This window comes from Lepidochelys olivacea (genome assembly GCF_965140295.1).
Source record: "Lepidochelys olivacea isolate rLepOli2 genome assembly, chromosome: 1".
NCBI lineage: Eukaryota > Metazoa > Chordata > Testudines > Cheloniidae > Lepidochelys > Lepidochelys olivacea.
In genome coordinates, this window is record NC_140411.1 from 291,942,167 (window position 1) to 291,949,187 (window position 7,021).

Genomic DNA, 7,021 nt, shown 5'->3' on the forward strand with positions numbered 1-7,021 from the left:
GCACAATTCCAACCTCATATGGCAAGCATAGTGAAAGCAACTACAGAAAATCTAAAGAGCATATGAAGTTTTTCATTTTTTCTTTGGAAGGATAGAGCACTTACCTTTCCCCCTTGATGCATATATAATTTTTCTTAGCTTCCATGGCAGCTGAATTCATATATTGAGGAAAAAAATATACAGTGTGATTTGCTTCCCTATAAAATGTTAAAGAGCCGTCCAAACTTCATTAGAATTATATCCAAATGCCATGCTTCTATTGTAAATGCTTCAACATATTGCCCATCTAGCTGAGAAAGTTTTTATTCTATCTACACTAGTCCTAAATTAGCAATGGTAACACAGGTTATGGTTGGAAAGACTTGCCACTGGAAAGTGCTAGAATGTGAAAATACACAAGGTGGGACATGGCAGTACCTAACTTTGCTATGTTACAGTTTCCAGATCACACTGTCTTTTAACAGGGTGAAATTTGCTCTTGCTGCAGGGACCCAGGCTCTTGAATTTAAGGGTATTTAGGCTCCTAATTTCCATTGAAACCAATAGGAGTTAGGTTCCTCAGTACTTTTGAGAATCTGGGCTCCAGGGTGGAGATGGCGTCTGTGTTTTTCCTCTTTTAGATGGACCATTTTAACAACCCAACCCCACCTTCTCCCTCCCCCCCCATCCCAAAACAAACAACTGTAATCAATGAATGCTCCAGCCCTGTCTCTTTAGCCTGAATATGAGCAAAGGTGCAGTCATCAGTATTGGCCTCATCCTTCATTAGTGTAAGGAGTTGTTGCACAAACCATTTCTGCCACTTTTGCCCCTGATAGCAACTGGGGCTTTGGTGGAGGGGTGTGGGTGTACATCCTTCTGTGCTGGTGTTCGGGAGGCAGAGAGCAGCGTTCTGAGCTGTGCCTGCACAGAGGTCATGGAGAGAATGGCAAGGGACAGACCTGCTGTTCATAGGAGCAGAGCAGCAGCTGCCAGCAGAATTGCCGAGCTTGACTAGCGAGTGCACCTGTGCTCTTCTCCCTACAAGGCTCTCTGTTCAGCAGCACCTGTGGAGGAGTAGTGGGATCTGCTGTATTCACCAGCTCACCCTCTGCTGGCTCTGAGGGAAGCTAAAGGCTCTCTGAGGCTTTCCTGTGCTGTAGAAAGTCCCTTAGAGTCACATTGCTGCTTCCCATCTGCATTCATGGTGGCTTATTGGGAGGGTGAGCAGCTATAGGAGCAGCATGATGCCCAGCGAAGGCTTCAGGTAAGAGCTGCTGCAGATTTAGCTGGAGCAAGAGGGGCAGGGTGGAGTTGAGTGGGGCTGGTGTGTTGGCTGCTGTGAGGAGCATAGGTGTTTGCCAGAGGAGGAGTGGGGTAAATTTGTGGGGCCTTGCTGAGGAGAGCGAGGGAGAATTGTATGTGGCCTGGGAGGTCAAGCTGGGGGGGACATTGGATTATGTGGGTTGGAGGGGAGGCGGGATTGGATAGGGCCTGTAAGTAGAAATTGTGTAGAGCAGTGTTTCCCAAACTTGGGATGCTGCTTCTTCAGGGAAAGCCCCTGGCAGGCCGGGACGGTTTGTTTACCTGCCGCGTCCGCAGGTTCGGCTGATCGTGCCTCCCACTGGCCACGGTTCGCTGCTTCAGGCCAATGGGGGCTGTGAGAAGCGGCGTATGCCAAGGGACGTACCGGTCACTGCTTCCCGCAGCCCCCATTGGCCTGAAGCAGCAAACCGCAGCCAGTGGGAGCCGCCATCGGCTGAACTTGTGGACACGGCAGGTAAACAAACCACCCCGGCCGGCCAGGGGCTTTCCCTGAACAAGCGGTGTCCCAAGTTTGGGAAACACTGGTGTAGAGCTTTGAGAGAAGCATTGTATGGTTGTGGTATCAGGGATTCAAAGAAAATTAGAAGCTGGGTGATGTCTGGGGGAGGGATGGGTTGGCTTGGGGTGGATTCCTGCTGTCTAGGGGAAGGAATTTCTGTCTAGGGTGTTGAGACTATAGTGGTGCTACAAATTATGAATATACTAAAAAAACAGTACGTACGTTTTAAGTGTTAAAATGTTAACTGGTACATAACATACTTATTCATTCACAGCAGCTGTTTAGCTTCTGCGAGTAAATGAACACATGTTTTCTAGAGCAGTGTATGATATGCTGATGCACATGAACAGCAGGATGTGCAAACAAACTTCCATTGCATGGACACTTGTGTCATACAGGCTGCTATGCTGGAGAAGTAAATCTGGAAGATGGATTTCTGTGTCAAATTTCTTCAGTGTTATAGTAAAACAGAACAACAATAATGATTTTTAATAGAAACACAGTGAAATAATATGTACTGTAGATGAAATATATCCCTATCAGTGTAGCATAGTTGTTTGGTTTCATAAATGTAATCAGTGCTCAGGGGGACAGGAAAATAGAAACTATAGTATTGGAGCAAAATTTCAAATATCTGTGGATTACTAACAACACCCCTCCTTTCCCTTCCCCACCACTTCTAACAGGAGAAAATCTTTTAAAATGATGGTGTTGGATATAGTTTCTTCCAAATAATGCTGAATTCCTGCACGTAAATGTAATTCAACACTACAGTACTTTAGTGAAGTCTAATTCTGAACTTAGCATTGGACCCTTCCCTGTTTTAATATGCTAAACCAGAGCCCTAGCTCTGAACTGCCCTGAATTTTGGAGTTCCAATTTTGCAGTATTTGGCACGTAATGCTTAATTGTTGGCACATAGAGAACTTTTCACTGTGCTATGCAAGCTTTAGGTTTGGATTCTGCAAGGAGAACTGTATAGGCAGACACTTGTGGGGCTCTGTTTGAGTGCCAGCATCTGCCTGTAGGGTTGTCATTGTAGATCAAGGCCTTAAATTAGTAGAATGGGGAGAGCAGAGACTTTTTAGGCCCGAGGGTTAGGAGATGACTGGAGACTTCTGCAGACAAGGAGTTGAGGCAGTGGTGTACAAGAGCAACGTGATCGAGTTGGTGGTTTGTTTTTTGTTTTTTTTTACAAAAGAAAAAACGAACATTTATTACAGTTGAGCCCCCGGCCCTGGGGGGAGCACTGCACACATGCTCGCCCCCCATGGGCAGCGGTACCCCTGGGCAGCACCCAAGGGGGCACTGGAGAGTCCATGGAGGAATCTGCCCTGGGCCAGGAGCTGTCATACTAGACAGATGGAAGGGGGGCAAGACTGCTGGCCACCCAGTGCCATGTCCCTCAGGGCAGGCAGGGGCCGAGTCTGCCTGGTGTGTGATAGCGGGCAGATCTATAGACCAAAGAATTGTGGGAGAAAAGTTATATCTAAAAGCAATTTTTTGGGTGGGAATGTATTAATTAAATGTCCCAAAATGTGCTAGGCCCCATACAGACACTAATTAGGCATGGTTCCAGTTTTGAAGAGCTTACATGCTAAGTGACATATCATACAAATTCTAATACCCCTTTGTGTAATATGTACTGTTGGGTTGTCAATAAAAAGCTGCACTATCAAAATAAACTCCCAAATATGGAGTAGGTAGGGTGAGACAACAGACATAGTAACAGGTGTGGTTACTTGGCAAAATGTGTGCAGGGTTGACTTTAATATTGAAAATGGGAGACTTTGGGCACATCACATCATATCACATCCCACCTGCCACCCATTCCTCTTGATTTCCCCAAATTAAGTATATAAGTTTTTAAAGTGCTAACGTACTTGTACAGACTATTTCATTACATAGAAAGTGTAAATGTACTTATGGAAACAGTTAGAACCAACACTTCTGGCCATATTTAAAAGATTAAAACAGGTATCGAGGCATTGATCTACTCAGTACCCACTCAAGTCACTTAGAATAGCAACCTAAAAGCTTTTCACATTCCAAACTCCATACCCCAGTCACTTACTTGAGTCAACAAGGATTTTGGTAGAATTGTTAATTTAAACTAGTCGGCTGGGGTGGTGGATTTGACTGCAAAAAGTATTCTCAGTTCTCTTACATATTTAATACTTATGTTGTATAAGGTTTTTATGTACAGTGTTTTTTTCCTTAAATAAAATATCTGTCTTACTCCTCTCCGTGCTATGAAAACAGAGCAATGTGAGAGTTGAAACTGGTGAGATGCTTTATGTTGTGCTCTAGGGAGTTTTTAATATGAGCACAACACTCCTGCTATTCAAACTGTAATGTTAACAAAAAAACCCCAACAACCCCCATATCCTATCAGAAAGCACCAAAGCTCAAGGTTTACCTAATTCACTGACTTAATATTTTTATACAGATCCACATTATAAATGTAAATAATTTCATGACCATCTCCCATCTAGTTCCCTATTGTTTTCTCCCAAAGGGTACACCTACAGTTCTTTTCTCTGCTCTGTTTCAGAGTAGCAGCTGTGTTAGTCTGTATTCGCAAAAAGAAAAGGAGTACTTGTGGCACCTTAGAGACTAACCAATTTATTTGAGCATGAGCTTCTGTGTTACTCACCACACACTAAGCTCATGAGCCAGTCTCACTTCCCCCAGGTGCTGTCCCAAAGACTCAGCTGATATCAGCTATTTAGGGATCCATTTTGTGCACATCTGCAGTACCTCCTGCTCTAGATCAGTCTGTTGCTGTTGGCCAGGCAGAGGCTGTGATCCCCTAACCAAGGTTGTATAGGTGCAGCAGCTATGTATAAGAAAAGGAGCTGAGAGTCCTGCAAATGCTATCAAAGGGGCAGCAGTGTTCCAAAATCAAAAGGCCTGCTTTCCCTCTTACTTTTAGAAGGGGATTGAGCCCAAAGATAAGACAAATAAATCCTTCTTCTTAGGATGTAGGGTACCAATAGTCTCACAGATGTATTTTTTAATTATTCTCTCTTCTGACTCCAGGAGCAACCCCTTCTGATTTTCTCCCCTCCCTCCACCTTTTGCACCTTATTTTTATTTATTTAATAAAAATCATAGCAGTTATCTGACCCATTCTTGGAGGCAACTTTGCTAGCTTCATCGCAGTGGCACATAGCAAAGATGCATTCCTATCTCAGGATCTTGCACTGCAGGTGCTGGTTTTCAAAGGAGGTGCTGTAGTAACTGGCACAAAGATCCCCAGGTCACAGCTGGGATCTGAATGTAGCCAGGCTCATAAAGCTGAGAGAAGAATAGCAAAGCTGAATCAGAGGAGGAGGCAGGTCACTAGGGGATGTGGTGGGGGCAGATAACAGTAGCTTTACAAAAGAAGGGGGGTGGCAGAATAGCTGAAGTAAAAGAACTGCAATGCAGACAGAACTTCAGAGTGGAACTTTCATTGGTCCTTCAGCATTCTAGCTTGTGAACTGTTGGCCTAATTTTACATTAATCCATATATATTTTATATACTATAAAATCTGCACTATACTCTACCTGCAGTAAGCACCTCCCTCTGATACATGACCCTCTGAAATATCCACAAGGTTTCCAGAACAATTTTGTTCAATCCTTAGGTAATAACCCCTCTGCTAGATAACTGCTTTTTGCTGATGTTGTATTGGGTGGTTGCTTAAGGTGAGCATCACTGCATACCGTTACTTAAATGGGGAGATATTTTGTTCTGAGCTAGCATTTAAAGTTTGAAAAGTAGAGCAATATGCTGCAGTTTTTGCAGCTCGCTGCTGATAGGATAAAATATTTAGTGGCACAAAATTTTAGTACTGTGTATGCATTATTTGCGACAAAAGTACCGAGATTTTCTCTGCACGTGAAAACATCCACTCAATGTGCAGTGGCAGTCAAAAAAGCAAATGAATGCTGGGAATAATTAAGAAAGGGATAGATAATAGGACAGAAAATATCATGTTGCCTCTATGTAAATCCATAGTACTCCCACATCTTAAATACTGTGTGCAAATGTGATAACCCCATCTCAAAAAAAAAAAATATTGGAATTGGAAAAGGTTCAGAAAAGGGCAACAGAAATGATTAGGGGTATTGAATGGATTCCATATGAGGAGAGATTAATAAGACTGGGACTTTTCAGCTTGGAAAAGAGATGGCTAAGGAGAGATATGATGTAGAGAAAGTAGATAAGGAAGTGTTGTTTACTATTTTTCATAACTCAAGGAACTAGGGGTCACCAAATGAAATTAATAGGCAGCAAGTTTAAAACAAATAAAAGGTAGTATTTCTTCACACAACGCACAGTCAACCTGTGGAACTCCTTGCCAGAGGATGTTGTGAAGGCCAAGACCATAGCAGGGTTAAAAAAAGAACTAGATAAATTCATGGAGGATAGGTCCATCACTGGCTATTAGCCAGAATGGGCAGGAATGGTGTCCCTAGCCTCTGTTTGCCAGAAGCTGGGAATGAGCGACAGAAGATGGATTGCTTGATGATTACCTGTCCTGTTCGTTCCCTCTGGGGCACCTAGCACTGGCCACTGTCAGAAGACAGGACACTGGGCTAGATGGACCTTTGGTCTGACCCACTATGGCCATTCTCATGTTCTCTGCCCTTTCCCTTACTGACCTACCTCACCCTTGACTAATGGAGACCAATTCTATGGGGTGGGGAGGTAGCTCAGTCTTTGGCTTCCCTGCTGTAACTGTCTACAGGGTTGTCAACTGAAATTGTGGTTTTTGTGATGTGGATATGCAATAGGATAAAAACAATACATTGGAGCTTTGACTCCTCATGCTTCAGGGCAGAACCCAACCACTAGCATCTAGAATAAACTTCCTCATAGACAGGTTATTCCATAATTGTACTTTATGACATTGTTCTACATCTTTATCTGAAGCCTCTAATACTGGCTACTTTTAGAGACAGGCTACTGGACTAGATGGACGACTGGCTTGGAATGGTGTGGCAGTTACTATATTTTTCACTGGGAACTGAACTGAGATCAGTAAATTCAATTCAGATGGGCTACTAGTTCTTTGTAATTTTTATACCATTTCCTGCTTCTGAAAATCAACTTTAGCAAACAAGTCTGAATTTTCAAATGAGTGCAGCACAGGAACTACCACTAGAGGGCGGTGTTAATAAAAAACATTTTCAGGTTAACATCATAAAAGCTTATAAAAAGGGTTG